Source organism: Pseudophryne corroboree, chromosome 8, assembly GCF_028390025.1.
Source record: "Pseudophryne corroboree isolate aPseCor3 chromosome 8, aPseCor3.hap2, whole genome shotgun sequence".
Classification (NCBI taxonomy): domain Eukaryota; kingdom Metazoa; phylum Chordata; class Amphibia; order Anura; family Myobatrachidae; genus Pseudophryne; species Pseudophryne corroboree.
This window is the reverse complement of record NC_086451.1, coordinates 459975694-459994590: the sequence shown is the minus strand read 5'-3', so window position 1 is coordinate 459994590 and position 18897 is coordinate 459975694. Positions and strand designations below refer to the sequence as shown.

The 18897-nt window shown below is 47.2% G+C and overlaps 1 long non-coding RNA gene across 1 annotated transcript in view; it reads right to left on the bottom strand.

Annotated features, from left to right (window-relative positions):
- The window catches only part of LOC134949637 (uncharacterized), a 121067-nt gene that overhangs the window by 82719 nt on the left and 19451 nt on the right, over nt 1–18897 (bottom strand). Inside the window, exon 3 of the long non-coding RNA XR_010183182.1 lies at nt 8958–9007. This is a non-coding gene — a long non-coding RNA (uncharacterized LOC134949637). The remainder of the gene's footprint in view (nt 1–8957; nt 9008–18897) is intronic.

Here is an 18897-nt window from a genome sequence, read left to right as displayed (position 1 = left end):
TACAGTATACAGACAGGCAGAGATAAGTACAGAGACTGCATATGACTCAGCTGCAGGTATACTGTATACAGACAGGCAGAGATAAGTACAGAGACTGCATATGACTCAGCTGCAGGTACAGTGTATACAGACAGGCAGAGATAAGTACAGAGACTGCATATGACTCAGCTGCAGGTATACTGTATACAGACAGGCAGAGATACGTACAGACACTGCATATGAATCAGCTGCAGGTATACAGTATACAGACAGGCAGAGATAAGTACAGAGACTGCATATGACTCAGCTGCAGGTATACTGTATACAGACAGGCAGAGATAAGTATAGACACTGCATATGACTCAGCCGCAGGTATACTGTATACAGACAGGCAGAGATAAGTACAGAGACTACATATGACTCAGCTGCAGGTATACTGTATACAGACAGGCAGAGATAAGTCCAGACACTGCATATGACTCAGCTGCAGGTGTACTGTATACAGACAGGCAGAGATAAGTACAGAGACTGCATATGACTTAGCTGCAGGTATACTGTATACAGACAGGCAGAGATAAGTACAGAGACTGCATATGACTCAGCTGCAGGTATACAGTATACAGACAGGCAGAGATAAGTACAGAGACTGCATATGACTCAGCTGCAGGTATACTGTATACAGACAGGCAGATATAAGTACAGAGACCGCATATGACTCAGCTGCAGGTATACTGTATACAGACAGGCAGAGATAAGTACAGAGACTGCATATGACTCAGCTGCAGGTATACTATATACAGACAGGCAGAGATAAGTACAGAGACCGCATATGACTCAGCTGCAGGTATACTGTATACAGACAGGCAGAAATAAGTACAGAGACTGCATATGACTCAGCTGCAGGTATACTGTATACAGACAGGCAGAGATAAGTACAGACTGCATATGACTCAGCTGCAGGTACACAGTATACAGACAGGCAGAGCCGGCCATAGGCATAGGCAAACTAGGCAATTGCCTAGGGCAGTGGTTCCCAAACTTTTTTGAATCATGGTGCCCTAGAGTATCAGAATTTTTTTCACGGCACCCCTAGGTAAATAATTTCTTATTGAGAAAATTAGAAAGAAATATTAAACTAAGTAGATTGTGTGTATATGTCATCCTTAAGCTCAATTTTGTGGTGAGGGACAAGATGTGCTTCTGTTTGTCCCCATATTTTATGACTGACAGCCACCAGCATTAGTTTTGCCTCTTATATTGACCATAAATAATTTGAATTGGTCCTGGACCACCAACCCAGGGCACCCCTGCAAGTGTCCCGAGGCACCCCAGGGAGCCACGGCACACAGTTTGGGAACCACTGGCCTAGGGCATTTGGTATGCCTAGGGGCATCAGCAGCTTCTGCTGATTAAAATGATATGCGGCATGCTTATATCCTGTGTGTAGCATTTCATATGCAGATACAGCCACAGTCTCACACAGTATATAGGCATGCTGCATATCAGTTTAATCAGCAGAAGCTGCTTGTGCATCCTAGCCACATAGCAATGCAAATAAGATGCATTTTCATAAAAAAAAAGGTGCCCGACGTTAGCATTGATGCAAGATTTGTGAGGACACATCTGTATCCAAGCAGAGGCAGAGGTCACCGTGTTAGTGGCAGTGTGAGTGCTGTGTGCATGTGAGTGGGTTGGTTGTGCAGTAGTGTTCGGAATATGTGTAAGGAGCATTATGTGTGTCATGTAAAAATGCATTAATAATGTGCAACATATGTGTAAAGGGCCACTATGTGTGTCATTATGTGTATAAGGGCATTAATAATGTGCGGCATATGTGTAACAGGGTACTACTGTATGTGTGTCATTATGTGTATAGGGGCACTAATAATGTGCAGCAAATGTGTAGGGGGCACTATGTGTGTCATTATGTGTATAAGGGCATTAATAATGTGCGGCATATGTGTAAGGGACATTATGTGTAAAAGGGCATTAATAAAGGTTGTCATAATGTGTAAGGTGCATTATGTTTATAAGGACATTAATGTGTCTCATATGTGTAAGGGGCATTACTGTGTGGAATTTTGTAGAAATGCATTACTAATGTGTGGCATTATGTGTATAAGGTGCTCTACTATGTGGCGTTGCATAGAGAAAGGGCACTACTGTGTCGTCTAATGTGAATAAAGAGCAATAAGGTGTGGTGTAATGTGAATAAGGAGCAATTCAGTGTGATGTAATGTGAATAAGGGGCTCTACTGTGAGGAATAACGTTTATAAGGTAAAGTCATACTACTGTGGGATGTAATATGAATTATGGACACTATCGCAAGATAGAATGTGAATAAAGTTGCAGTACTGTGTGGCGTAATTGGAATTGGGGTTACTATTGTGTGGCCATGCCCCTTCCCAGCAAGAAGATGCCCCTTTTTGGGCTGTGCGTCAAATGTGCGAACTATTCCTATTTAAAATATAGGGGGTACAAGGACTGCCAGGGCCAGATTAAGCCTTGGGGGTGCTTAGGGCACTTAAGTCAGGGGGGCCCCGATGGAATGTGTGGGATGTATATTAAATTGTGCATACCTCCCAACATTTTGTCCCTCCTGGAATGGGTCATAGTGGGAGGTATAGATTGTGTATATCCAATTTAAACCAATTGTATATATTCGCTTTAAAAAATATTTGAATAATGCCTGGGTACTGTTTATAGCTCCACCTAATTGAAAGACAACTATTTTATACACTTTTCTTGTAGTGGAACAAAGGCAAATTAACCTTAAAATACACATAGAAAAATTAAATAATTTATCTTGTCACAGGCAATAATAGCAGCAGCCTCTGTGCTACTTACACCCTGGGAAAGGACTCTGTAGGACTCTGTGTATGTGTCTCTATCTCTAGACCCAAATGGTTTAGTTGCTTAATAGTTTACACAGGACTCAGACACCCAGGTGGGGATGAGACGCTTGGATCCCTGTGTCACTTATAGCACTCTCTACCCTCCTATCTTTCCTCTGGTCAGAAAGCTCTGTCGGTAGCTCATGAAACATGATATTCCTGTGTCTCTGCCTGCATCGCATACTGTCCTGCTCGCATTCTGGTTGCTGGTTCTGCTGCTGCTTAAGAGAGAAAGCCAGTGATGTCTGTGTGCTCTGGCAGGGAAGGGGTACAGTATGCCCTGCATCCCCCTCTTAATCTGGCTATGAGGACTGCTATGGGTGAGGGATGATGGTGCTGGGCAAGAGGTGCAAGGTCAGAGGCAGAACCAGCAGGGGTGCTAGGGGGCACCAGCCAAAATCTTGCCTAGGGCATCATATTGGTTAGGGCCGGCTCTGCAGACAGGCAGAGATAAGTACAGAGGCTGCATATGACTCAGCTGCAGGTATACTGTATACAGACAGGCAGAGATAAGTACAGACACTGCATATGACTCAGCTGCAGGTATACTGTATACAGACAGGCAGAGATAAGTACTGAGACTGCATATGACTCAGCTGCAGGTATACTGTATACAGACAGGCAGAGATAAGTACAGAGACCGCATATGAATCAGCTGCAGATATACAGTATACAGACAGGCAGAGATAAGTACAGAGACTGCATATGACTCAGCTGCAGGTATACTATATACAGACAGGCAGATGTAAGTACAGAGACTGCATTTGACTCAGCTGCAGGTATACAGTATACAGACAGGCAGAGATAAGTACAGAGACTGCATATGACTCAGCCGCAGGTATACTGTATACAGACAGGCAGAGATAAGTACAGAGACCGCATATGACTCAGCTGCAGGTATACTGTATACAGACAGGCAGAGATAAGTACAGAGACCGCAAATGACTCATCTGCAGGTATACTGTATAAAGACAGGCAGAGATAAGTACAGAGACTGCATATGACTCAGCTGCAGGTATACTGTATACAGACAGGCAGATATAAGTACAGAGACTGCATATGACTCAGCTGCAGGTATACAGTATACAGACAGGCAGAGATAAGTACAGAAACCGCATATGACTCAGCTGCAGGTATACTGTATACAGACAGGCAGAGGTAAGTCCAGAGACCGCATATGACTCAGCTGCAGGTATACTGTATACAGACAGGCAGAGATAAGTACAGAGACTGCATATGACTCAGCTGCAGGTACACTGTATACAGACAGGCAGAGATAAGTACAGAGACCGCATATGACTCAGCTGCAGGTACACTGTATACAGACAGGCAGATATAAGTACAGAGACCGCATATGACTCAGCTGCAGGTATACTGTATACAGACAGGCAGAGATAAGTACAGAGACTACATATGACTCAGCTGCAGGTATACTGTATACATACAGGCAGAGATAAGTACAGAGACTACATATGACTCAGCTGCAGGTATACTGTATACAGACAGGCAGAGATAAGTACAGAGACTGCATATGACTCAGCTGCAGATATACTGTATACAGACGGGCAGAGATAAGTACAGAGACTGCATATGACTCAGCTGCAGGTACACTGTATACAGACAGGCAGATATAAGTACAGAGACCGCATATGACTCAGCTGCAGGTATACTGTATACAGACAGGCAGATATAAGTACAGAGACCGCATATGACTCAGCTGCAGGTATACAGTATACAGACGGGCAGAGATAAGTACAGAGACTGCATATGACTCAGCTGCAGGTACACTGTATACAGACAGGCAGATATAAGTACAGAGACCGCATATGACTCAGCTGCAGGTATACTGTATACAGACAGGCAGAGATAAGTACAGAGACCGCATATGACTCAGCTGCAGGTATACTGTATACAGACAGGCAGAGATAAGTACAGAGACTACATATGACTCAGCTGCAGGTGTACTGTATACATACAGGCAGAGATAAGTACAGAGACTGCATATGACTCAGCTGCAGGTACACTGTATACAGACAGGCAGAGATAAGTACAGAGACTGCATATGACTCAGCTGCAGGTATACTGTATACAGACAGGCAGAGATAAGTACAGAGACTGCATATGACTCAGCTGCAGGTGTACTGTATACATACAGGCAGAGATAAGTACAGAGACTGCATATGACTCAGCTGCAGGTATACAGTATACAGACAGGCAGAGATAAGTACAGAGACTGCATATGACTCAGCTGCAGGTACACTGTATATAGATAGGCAGAGATAAGTACAGAGACTGCATATGACTCAGCTGCAGGTATACAGTATACAGACAGGCAGAGATACGTACAGAGACTGCATATGACTCAGCTGCAGGTGTACTGTATACATACAGGCAGAGATAAGTACAGAGACTGCATATGACTCAGCTGCAGGTATACAGTATACAGACAGGCAGAGATAAGTACAGAGACTGCATATGACTCAGCTGCAGGTACACTGTATATAGATAGGCAGAGATAAGTACAGAGACTGCATATGACTCAGCTGCAGGTATACAGTATACAGACAGGCAGAGATAAGTACAGAGACTGCATATGACTCAGCTGCAGGTATACTGTATACAGACAGGCAGAGATACGTACAGAGACCGCATATGACTCAGCTGCGGGTATACAGTATACAGACAGGCAGAGATACGTACAGAGACCGCATATGACTCAGCTGCAGGTATACAGTATACAGACAGGCAGAGATACGTACAGAGACCGCATATGACTCAGCTGCAGGTATACAGTATACAGACAGGCAGAGATACGTACAGAGACTGCATGTGACTCAGCTGCAGGTATACAGTATACAGACAGGCACAGGGGCGGATCCAGAAGAAAATGATAGGGGAGGCACCATGGAAGGGGAAATAACATTTGCGTGCGTCTTCGGTGCATGTGAGGTGGCGCTTCTTATACAGTGGCCACAGTTGTAGCGCTCATTGGCCCTCATTCCGAGTTGATCGGTCGCAAGGCGAATTTAGCAGAGTTACACACGCTAAGCCTACGCCCACTGGGAGTGAATCTTAGCTTCTTAAAATTGCGACCGATGTATTCGCAATATTGCGATTACAAACTACTTAGCAGTTTCAGAGTAGCTCCAGACTTACTCTGCCTGTGCGATCATTTCAGTGCTTGTCGTTCCTGGTTGACGTCACAAACACACCCAGCGTTCACCCAGACACTCCCACCGTTTCTCCGGCCACTCCTGCGTTTTTTCTGGAAACGGTAGCGTTTTCAGCCACACGCCCCTGAAACGCCGTGTTTCCGCCCAGTAACACCCATTTCCTGTCAATCACACTACGATCGCCGGAGCGAAGAAAAAGCCGTGAGTAAAAATACTTTCTTCATAGTAAAGTTACTTGGCGCAGTCGCAGTGTGAATATTGCGCATGTGTACTAAGCGGAATTTCACTGCGATGCAATGAAAATTACCGAGCGAACGACTCGGAATGAGTGCCATTATGCAATGTCCACTGTACTGGTAGTGCCCCTTATATAGACCCCATAGTAGTGGTGCCCCTTATGCAATGCCCGTATTGCCCCCAGTAGTAATGTTGCCTGTAGTAATGCCCCCAGTCATTTAGCGCCCTAGTAGTTATGCCCCCAGTGGTAATGCCCCTGCAGTTATGACCCCAGTAGTTTAGCCCCCCCCCCTTTAGTTTAGCCTCCCAGTGGTAATGCCCCCAGTAGTTTGTCTGCTTGTAGTTTAGTCACCATTACAGATGGAGTTCCGTCTGTGCCTGGGCCTATCACCGCATCTGGGGCGCGCACGTGTCCGTGACACGCACGTGCCCCATTCACTGAAATGAGAGCGTCTGTGTGCACTCCTGGCGGGGCTAAGCGGCGACCATCAAACAGAGAGTGCCCCATAGAGGTACTGTGCCCCACGGCGCACGTGCGCCAAAAAATGGGTGTGGCCAATTAAAATGGGAGATGTGAAACACAGACATATGCCCCCAATAGTGCAGTGCCAGATCCACAATTGCCCCCACAGTGCCAGATCTACAATTGACCCCACAGTGCCAGGTATACAAATGCCCCCACAGTGCCAGGTATACAAATACCCCACAGTACCAGATCCACAAATGCCCCCACAGTGCCAGATCCACAAATGCCCCCACAGTGCCAGGTATACAAATGCCCCCACAGTGCCAGATCCACAATTGCCCCTACAGTGTCAGATCCATAATTGCCCCCACAGTGTCAGGTAATACTCATACTAACATTCACAGTACTGTATCATCCACATCACTCAGCTACATCCATGTGTGACGTCTCATACTCATACTTACACTCACAGTACTGTATCATCCCCATCACTCAGCTACATCCATGTGTGACGTCTCATACTCATACTTACACTCACAGTACTGTATCATCCACATCACTCAGCTACATCCATGTGTGACGTCTCATACTCATACTTACACTCACAGTACTGTATCATCCACATCACTCAGCTACATCCATGTGTGACGTCTCATACTCATACTAACATTCACAGTACTGTATCATCCACATCACTCAGCTACATCCATGTGTGACGTCTCATACTCATACTTACACTCACAGTACTGTATCATCCCCATCACTCAGCTACATCCATGTGTGACGTCTCATACTCATACTTACACTCACAGTACTGTATCATCCACATCACTCAGCTACATCCATGTGTGACGTCTCATACTCATACTTACACTCACAGTACTGTATCATCCACATCACTCAGCTACATCCATGTGTGACGTCTCATACTCATACTTACACTCACAGTACTGTATCATCCACATCACTCAGCTACATCCATGTGTGATGTCTCATACTCATACTTACACTCACAGTACTGTATCATCCCCATCACTCAGCTACATCCATGTGTGACGTCTCATACTCATACTTACACTCACAGTACTGTATCATCCCCATCACTCAGCTACATCCATGTGTAACACTGTCTCATACTCATACTTACACTCACAGTACTGTATCATCCCCATCACTCAGCTACATCCATGTGTGAGGCCGTCTCATACTCATACTTACACTCACAGTACTGTATCACCCCCATCACTCAGCTATATCCATGTGTGACGTCTCATACTCATACTTACACTCACAGTACTGTATCATCCCCATCACTCAGCTATATCCATGTGTGACGTCTCATACTCATACTTACACTCACAGTACTGTATCATCTCCATCACTCAGCTACATCCATGTGTGACGTCTCATACTCATACTTACACTCACAGTACTGTATCATCCCCATCACTCAGCTACATCCATGTGTGACGTCTCATACTCATACTTACACTCACAGTACTGTATCATACCCATCACTCAGCTACATCCATGTGTGACGTCTCATACTCATACTTACACTCACAGTACTGTATCATCCCCATCACTCAGCTATATCCATGTGTGACGTCTCATACTCATACTTACACTCACATTACTGTATCATCCCCATCACTCAGCTACATCCATGTGTGACGTCTCATACTCATACCTACACTCACAGTACTGTATCATCCCCATCACTCAGCTACATCCATGTGTGACGTCTCATACTCATACTTACACTCACAGTACTCAGCTACATCCATGTGTGACGTCTCATACTCATACTTACACTCACAGTACTGTATCATCCCCATCACTCAGCTACATCCATGTGTGACGTCTCATACTCATACTTACACTCACAGTACTGTATCATCCCCATCACTCAGCTACATCCATGTGTGACGTCTCATACTCATACTTACACTCACAGTACTCAGCTACATCCATGTGTGACGTCTCATACTCATACTTACACTCACAGTACTGTATCATCCCCATCACTCAGCTACATCCATGTGTGACGTCTCATACTCATACTTACACTCACAGTACTGTATCATCCCCATCACTCAGCTACATCCATGTGTGAGGCCGTCTCATACTCATACTTACACTCACAGTACTGTATCATCCCCATCACTCAGCTATATCCATGTGTGACGTCTCATACTCATACTTACACTCAGGCTTTCTCTGCGTTGTTTCTGTCATCAGAGCGACGTGTCTGAGGCTGCGGGGAGATCACACTATAGTTATCCTATATAATAATAACAACACTATATACACCCCACAGATACAGAGCAGCCCCTCACACACACTGTACAGTGATTACACTATATACACCCCACAGAGACAGAGCAGCCCCCTCACACACACTGTACAGTGGTTAAACTATATACACCCCACAGAGACAGAGCAGCCCCCTCACACACACTGTACATTGATTACACTATATACACCCCACAGAGAGAGAGCAGCCCCCTCACACACACTGTACAGTGATTACACTATATACACCCCACAGACACAGCCTCACACACATTGTACAGTGATTACACTATATACACCCAACAGAGACAGAGCAGCCCCCTCACACACATTGTACAGTGATTACACTATATACACCCCACAGACACAGCCTCACAGACATTGTACAGTGATTACACTATATACACCCCACAGAGACAGAGCAGCCCCCTCACACACACTGTACAGTGATTACACTATATACACCCCACAGAGACAGAGCAGCCCCCTCACACACACTGTTCAGTGATTACACTATATACACCCCACAGAGACAGAGCAGCCCCCTCACACACTGTACAGTGATTACACTATATACACCCCAGAGACAGAGCAGCCCCCTCACACACTGTACAGTGATTACATTATATACACCCCACAGAGACAGAGCAGCACCCTCACACACACTGTACAGTGATTACACTATATACACCCCAGAGACAGAGCAGCCCCCTCACACACACTGTACAGTGATTACACTATATACACCCCACAGAGACAGAGCAGCACCCTCACACACACTGTACAGTGATTACACTATATACACCCCAGAGACAGAGCAGCCCCCCTCACACACTGTACAGTGATTACACTATGGCCCTCATTCCGAGTCGTTCGCTCGTTCTTTTTTTTCGCATCGCAGTGAAAATCAGCTTAGAGCGCATGCGCAATGTTCGCACTGCGACTGCGCTAAGTAATTCTGCTATGAAGAAAGGATTTTTACTCACGGCTTTTTGTTCGCACCGGCGAACGTAGTGTGATTGACAGGAAATGGGTGTTACTGGGCGGAAACACGGCGTTTTATGGGCGTGTGGCTGAAAACGCTACCGTTTCCGGAAAAAACGCAGGAGTGGCCGGAGAAACGGGGGAGTGTCTGGGCGAACGCTGGGAGTGTTTGTGACGTCAAACCAGGAACGACAAGCACTGAACTGATCGCACAGGCAGAGTAAGTCTGGAGCTACTCTAAAACTGCTGTTTTTTTTGTTCGCAATATTGCGTAAACTTCGTTCGCACTTTTAAGATGCTAAGATACACTCCCAGTAGGCGTAGACTAAGCGTGTGTAACTCTGCTAAATTCGCCTTGCGACCGATCAACTCGGAATGAGGGCCAATATACACCCCACAGAGACAGAGATCCCCCTAACACACACTGTTCAGTGATTACACTATATATACACCCCACAGAGACAGAGCAGCCCCCTCACACACACTGTGCAGTGATTACACTAGGGCCCTCATTCCGAGTTGATCGGTCGCAAGGCGAATTTAGCAGAGTTACACACGCTAAGCCGCCGCCTACTGGGAGTGAATCTTAGCTTCTTAAAATTGCGACCGATGTATTCGCAATATTGCGATTACTAACTACTTAGCAGTTTCAGAGTAGCTCCAGACTTACTCTGCCTGTGCGATCAGTTCAGTGCTTGTCGTTCCTGGTTGACGTCACAAACACACCCAGCGTTCGCCCAGGCACTCCCACCGTTTCTCCGGCCACTCCTGCGTTTTTTCCGGAAACGGTAGCGTTTTCAGCCACACGCCCCTGAAACGCCGTGTTTCCGCCCAGTAACACCCATTTCCTGTCAATCACATTACGATCGCCGGAGCGAAGAAAAAGCCGTGAGTAAAAATACTTTCTTCATAGTAAAGTTACTTGGCGCAGTCGCAGTGCGAACTTTGCGCATGCGTACTAAGCGGATTTTCACTGCGATGCGATGAAAAAGAACGAGCGAACAACTCGGAATGAGGGCCTATGGCCCTCATTCCGAGTTGATCGGGTCGCAAGGCGAATTTAGCACAGTTACACACGCTAAGCCGCCGCCTACTGGGAGTGAATCTTAGCTTCTTAAAATTGCGACCGATGTATTCGCAATATTGCGATTACTAACTACTTAGCAGTTTCAGAGTAGCTCCAGACTTACTCTGCCTGTGCGATCATTTCAGTGCTTGTCGTTCCTGGTTGACGTCACAAACACACCCAGCGTTCGCCCAGGCACTCCCACCGTTTCTCCGGCCACTCCTGCGTTTTTTCCGGAAACGGTAGCGTTTTCAGCCACACGCCCCTGAAACGCCGTGTTTCCGCCCAGTAACACCCATTTCCTGTCAATCACATTACGATCGCCGGAGCGAAGAAAAAGCCGTGAGTAAAAATACTTTCTTCATAGTAAAGTTACTTGGCGCAGTCGCAGTGCGAACTTTGCGCATGCGTACTAAGCGGATTTTCACTGCGATGCGATGAAAAAGAACGAGCGAACAACTCGGAATGAGGGCCTATATTCACCCCACAGAGACAGAGATCCCCCCTAACACACACTGTACAGTGATTACACTATATATACCCCACAGAGACAGAGCAGCCCCCTCACACACACTGTACAGTGATCACACTATATACACCCCACAGAGACAGCGCTGCCTCCTCACACACACTGTACAGTGATTATACTATATACACCCCACAGAGACAGGGCAGCCCCCTCACACACACTGTAAAGTGATTACACTATATACACCCTACGGAGACAGAGTATCCCCCTCACACACACTGTACAGTGATTACACTATATACACCCCACAGAGACAGAGCAACCCCTCACACACACTGTACAGTGATTACACTATATACACCCCACAGAGACAGAGCAGCCCCCTCACACACACTGTACAGTGATTACACTATATACACACCACAGAGACAGAGCAGCCCCCTCACACACACTGTACAGTGATTACACTATATACACCCCACAGGCAAACAGCAGCCCCCTCGCACACTGTATAGTGATTACACTATATACACCCCACAGAGACAGAGCAGACCCTCACACACACTGTACAGTGATTACACTATATACACCCCACAGAGACAGAGCAGCTCCCTCACACACACTGTACAGTGATTATCCTATATTCACCCCACAGAGACAGAGATCCCCCTCACACACTGTACAGTGATTACACTATATACACCCCACAGAGACAGAGCAGCCCCCTCACACACTGTACAGTGATTACACTATATACACCCCAGAGACAGAGCAGCCCCCTCACACACTGTACAGTGATTACACTATATACACCCCACAGAGACAGAGCAACCCCTCACACACACTGTACAGTGATTACACTATATACACCCCACAGAGACAGAGCAGCCCCCTCACACACACTGTTCAGTGATTACACTATATACACCCCACAGAGACAGAGCAGCCCCCTCACACACTGTACAGTGATTACACTATATACACCCCAGAGACAGAGCAGCCCCCTCACACACTGTACAGTGATTACATTATATACACCCCACAGAGACAGAGCAGCACCCTCACACACACTGTACAGTGATTACACTATATACACCCCAGAGACAGAGCAGCCCCCCTCACACACTGTACAGTGATTACACTATGGCCCTCATTCCGAGTCGTTCGCTCGTTCTTTTTTTTCGCATCGCAGTGAAAATCAGCTTAGAGCGCATGCGCAATGTTCGCACTGCGACTGCGCTAAGTAATTCTGCTATGAAGAAAGGATTTTTACTCACGGCTTTTTGTTCGCACCGGCGAACGTAGTGTGATTGACAGGAAATGGGTGTTACTGGGCGGAAACACGGCGTTTTATGGGCGTGTGGCTGAAAACGCTACCGTTTCCGGAAAAAACGCAGGAGTGGCCGGAGAAACGGGGGAGTGTCTGGGCGAACGCTGGGAGTGTTTGTGACGTCAAACCAGGAACGACAAGCACTGAACTGATCGCACAGGCAGAGTAAGTCTGGAGCTACTCTAAAACTGCTGTTTTTTTTGTTCGCAATATTGCGTAAACTTCGTTCGCACTTTTAAGATGCTAAGATACACTCCCAGTAGGCGTAGACTAAGCGTGTGTAACTCTGCTAAATTCGCCTTGCGACCGATCAACTCGGAATGAGGGCCAATATACACCCCACAGAGACAGAGATCCCCCTAACACACACTGTTCAGTGATTACACTATATATACACCCCACAGAGACAGAGCAGCCCCCTCACACACACTGTGCAGTGATTACACTAGGGCCCTCATTCCGAGTTGATCGGTCGCAAGGCGAATTTAGCAGAGTTACACACGCTAAGCCGCCGCCTACTGGGAGTGAATCTTAGCTTCTTAAAATTGCGACCGATGTATTCGCAATATTGCGATTACTAACTACTTAGCAGTTTCAGAGTAGCTCCAGACTTACTCTGCCTGTGCGATCAGTTCAGTGCTTGTCGTTCCTGGTTGACGTCACAAACACACCCAGCGTTCGCCCAGGCACTCCCACCGTTTCTCCGGCCACTCCTGCGTTTTTTCCGGAAACGGTAGCGTTTTCAGCCACACGCCCCTGAAACGCCGTGTTTCCGCCCAGTAACACCCATTTCCTGTCAATCACATTACGATCGCCGGAGCGAAGAAAAAGCCGTGAGTAAAAATACTTTCTTCATAGTAAAGTTACTTGGCGCAGTCGCAGTGCGAACTTTGCGCATGCGTACTAAGCGGATTTTCACTGCGATGCGATGAAAAAGAACGAGCGAACAACTCGGAATAAGGGCCTATGGCCCTCATTCCGAGTTGATCGGTCGCAAGGCGAATTTAGCACAGTTACACACGCTAAGCCGCCGCCTACTGGGAGTGAATCTTAGCTTCTTAAAATTGCGACCGATGTATTCGCAATATTGCGATTACTAACTACTTAGCAGTTTCAGAGTAGCTCCAGACTTACTCTGCCTGTGCGATCATTTCAGTGCTTGTCGTTCCTGGTTGACGTCACAAACACACCCAGCGTTCGCCCAGGCACTCCCACCGTTTCTCCGGCCACTCCTGCGTTTTTTCCGGAAACGGTAGCGTTTTCAGCCACACGCCCCTGAAACGCCGTGTTTCCGCCCAGTAACACCCATTTCCTGTCAATCACATTACGATCGCCGGAGCGAAGAAAAAGCCGTGAGTAAAAATACTTTCTTCATAGTAAAGTTACTTGGCGCAGTCGCAGTGCGAACTTTGCGCATGCGTACTAAGCGGATTTTCACTGCGATGCGATGAAAAAGAACGAGCGAACAACTCGGAATGAGGGCCTATATTCACCCCACAGAGACAGAGATCCCCCCTAACACACACTGTACAGTGATTACACTATATATACCCCACAGAGACAGAGCAGCCCCCTCACACACACTGTACAGTGATCACACTATATACACCCCACAGAGACAGCGCTGCCTCCTCACACACACTGTACAGTGATTATACTATATACACCCCACAGAGACAGGGCAGCCCCCTCACACACACTGTAAAGTGATTACACTATATACACCCTACGGAGACAGAGTATCCCCCTCACACACACTGTACAGTGATTACACTATATACACCCCACAGAGACAGAGCAACCCCTCACACACACTGTACAGTGATTACACTATATACACCCCACAGAGACAGAGCAGCCCCCTCACACACACTGTACAGTGATTACACTATATACACACCACAGAGACAGAGCAGCCCCCTCACACACACTGTACAGTGATTACACTATATACACCCCACAGACAAACAGCAGCCCCCTCGCACACTGTATAGTGATTACACTATATACACCCCACAGAGACAGAGCAGACCCTCACACACACTGTACAGTGATTACACTATATACACCCCACAGAGACAGAGCAGCTCCCTCACACACACTGTACAGTGATTATCCTATATTCACCCCACAGAGACAGAGATCCCCCTCACACACTGTACAGTGATTACACTATATACACCCCACAGAGACAGAGCAGCCCCCTCACACACTGTACAGTGATTACACTATATACACCCCAGAGACAGAGCAGCCCCCTCACACACTGTACAGTGATTACATTATATACACCCCACAGAGACAGAGCAGCCCCCTCACACACACTGTACAGTGATTACACTATATACACCCCAGAGACAGAGCAGCCCCCCTCACACACTGTACAGTGATTACACTATATACACCCCACAGAGACAGAGATCCCCCTAACACACACTGTTCAGTGATTACACTATATATACACCCCACAGAGACAGAGCAGCCCCCTCACACACACTGTGCAGTGATTACACTAGGGCCCTCATTCCGAGTTGATCGGTCGCAAGGCGAATTTAGCAGAGTTACACACGCTAAGCCGCCGCCTACTGGGAGTGAATCTTAGCTTCTTAAAATTGCGACCGATGTATTCGCAATATTGCGATTACTAACTACTTAGCAGTTTCAGAGTAGCTCCAGACTTACTCTGCCTGTGCGATCAGTTCAGTGCTTGTCGTTCCTGGTTGACGTCACAAACACACCCAGCGTTCGCCCAGGCACTCCCACCGTTTCTCCGGCCACTCCTGCGTTTTTTCCGGAAACGGTAGCGTTTTCAGCCACACGCCCCTGAAACGCTGTGTTTCCGCCCAGTAACACCCATTTCCTGTCAATCACATTACGATCGCCGGAGCGAAGAAAAAGCCGTGAGTAAAAATACTTTCTTCATAGTAAAGTTACTTGGCGCAGTCGCAGTGCGAACTTTGCGCATGCGTACTAAGCGGATTTTCACTGCGATGCGATGAAAAAGAACGAGCGAACAACTCGGAATGAGGGCCTATGGCCCTCATTCCGAGTTGATCGGTCGCAAGGCGAATTTAGCAGAGTTACACACGCTAAGCCGCCGCCTACTGGGAGTGAATCTTAGCTTCTTAAAATTGCGACCGATGTATTCGCAATATTGCGATTACTAACTACTTAGCAGTTTCAGAGTAGCTCCAGACTTACTCTGCCTGTGCGATCAGTTCAGTGCTTGTCGTTCCTGGTTGACGTCACAAACACACCCAGCGTTCGCCCAGGCACTCCCAACGTTTCTCCGGCCACTCCTGCGTTTTTTCCGGAAACGGTAGCGTTTTCAGCCACACGCCCCTGAAACGCCGTGTTTCCGCCCAGTAACACCCATTTCCTGTCAATCACATTACGATCGCCGGAGCGAAGAAAAAGCCGTGAGTAAAAATACTTTCTTCATAGTAAAGTTACTTGGCGCAGTCGCAGTGCGAACTTTGCGCATGCGTACTAAGCGGATTTTCACTGCGATGCGATGAAAAAGAACGAGCGAACAACTCGGAATGAAGGCCTATATTCACCCCACAGAGACAGAGATCCCCCCTAACACACACTGTACAGTGATTACACTATATATACCCCACAGAGACAGAGCAGCCCCCTCACACACACTGTACAGTGATCACACTATATACACCCCACAGAGACAGCGCTGCCTCCTCACACACACTGTACAGTGATTATACTATATACACCCCACAGAGACAGGGCAGCCCCCTCACACACACTGTAAAGTGATTACACTATATACACCCTACGGAGACAGAGTATCCCCCTCACACACACTGTACAGTGATTACACTATATACACCCCACAGAGACAGAGCAACCCCTCACACACACTGTACAGTGATTACACTATATACACCCCACAGAGACAGAGCAGCCCCCTCACACACACTGTACAGTGATTACACTATATACACACCACAGAGACAGAGCAGCCCCCTCACACACACTGTACAGTGATTACACTGTATACACCCCACAGACAAACAGCAGCCCCCTCGCACACTGTATAGTGATTACACTATATACACCCCACAGAGACAGAGCAGACCCTCACACACACTGTACAGTGATTACACTATATACACCCCACAGAGACAGAGCAGCTCCCTCACACACACTGTACAGTGATTATCCTATATTCACCCCACAGAGACAGAGATCCCCCTCACACACTGTACAGTGATTACACTATATACACCCCACAGAGACAGAGCAGCCCCCTCACACACACACTGTACAGTGATTACACTATATACACCCCACAGAGACAGAGCAGCCCTCACACACACTGTACAGTGATTGCACTATATACACCCCACAGAGACAGAGCAGCCCCCTCACACACACAATGTACAGTGATTATACTATATACACCCCACAGAGACAGAGCAGCCCTCACACACACTGTACAGTGATTACACTATATACACCCCACAGAGACAGAGCAGCCCCCTCACACACACTGTACAGTGATTACACTATATACACCCCACAGAGACAGAGCAGCCCCCTGACACACACTGTACAGTGATTACGCTATATACACCCCAGAGACAGCGCAGCCCTCACACACACTGTACAGTGATTACACTATATACACCCCACAGAGACAGAGGAGCCCCTCACACACACTGTACAGTGATTACACTATATTCACCCCACAGAGACAGAGATCCCCCTCACACACAATGTACAGTGATTACACTATATACACCCCACAGAGACAGAGCAGCCCTCACACACACTGTACAGTGATTACACTATATACACCCCACAGAGACAGAGCAGCCTCCTCACACACACTGTACAGTGATTACACTATATACACCCCACAGAGACAGAGCAGCCTCCTCACACACACTTTACAGTGATTACACTATATACACCCCACAGAGATAGAGCAACCCCCTCACACACACTGTACAGTGATTACACTATATACACCCCACAGAGACAGAGCAGCCCCCTCACACACACTGTACAGTGATTACACTATATACACCCCACAGAGACAGAGCAGCCCTCACACACACTGTACAGTGATTACACTATATACACCCCACAGAGACAGAGCAGCCCCCTCACACACAATGTACAGTGATTATACTATATACACCCCACAGAGACAGAGCAGCCCCCTCACACACTGTACAGTGATTACACTATATACACCCCAGAGACAGAGCAGCCCCCCTCACACACTGTACAGTGATTACATTATATACACCCCACAGAGACAGAGCAGCCCCCTCACACACACTGTACAGTGATTACACTATATACACCCCAGAGACAGAGCAGCCCCCCTCACACACTGTACAGTGATTACACTATATACACCCCACAGAGACAGAGATCCCCCTAACACACACTGTTCAGTGATTACACTATATATACACCCCACAGAGACAGAGCAGCCCCCTCACACACACTGTGCAGTGATTACACTATATTCACCCCACAGAGACAGAGATCCCCCCTAACACACACTGTTCAGTGATTACACTATATATACACCCCACAGAGACAGAGCAGCCCCCTCACACACACTGTGCAGTGATTACACTATATATACACCCCACAGAGACAGAGCAGCCCCCTCACACACACTGTACAGTGATTACACTATATACACCCCAGAGACAGAGCAGCCCCCCTCACACACTGTACAGTGATTACACTATATACACCCCACAGAGACAGAGATCCCCCTAACACACACTGTACAGTGATTACACTATATATTCCCCACAGAGACAGAGCAGCCCCCTCACACACACTGTACAGTGATCACACTATATACACCCCACAGAGACAGCGCTGCCTCCTCACACACACTGTACAGTGATTATACTATATACACCCCACAGAGACAGGGCAGCCCCCTCACACACACTGTAAAGTGATTACACTATATACACCCTACGGAGACAGAGTATCCCCCTCACACAC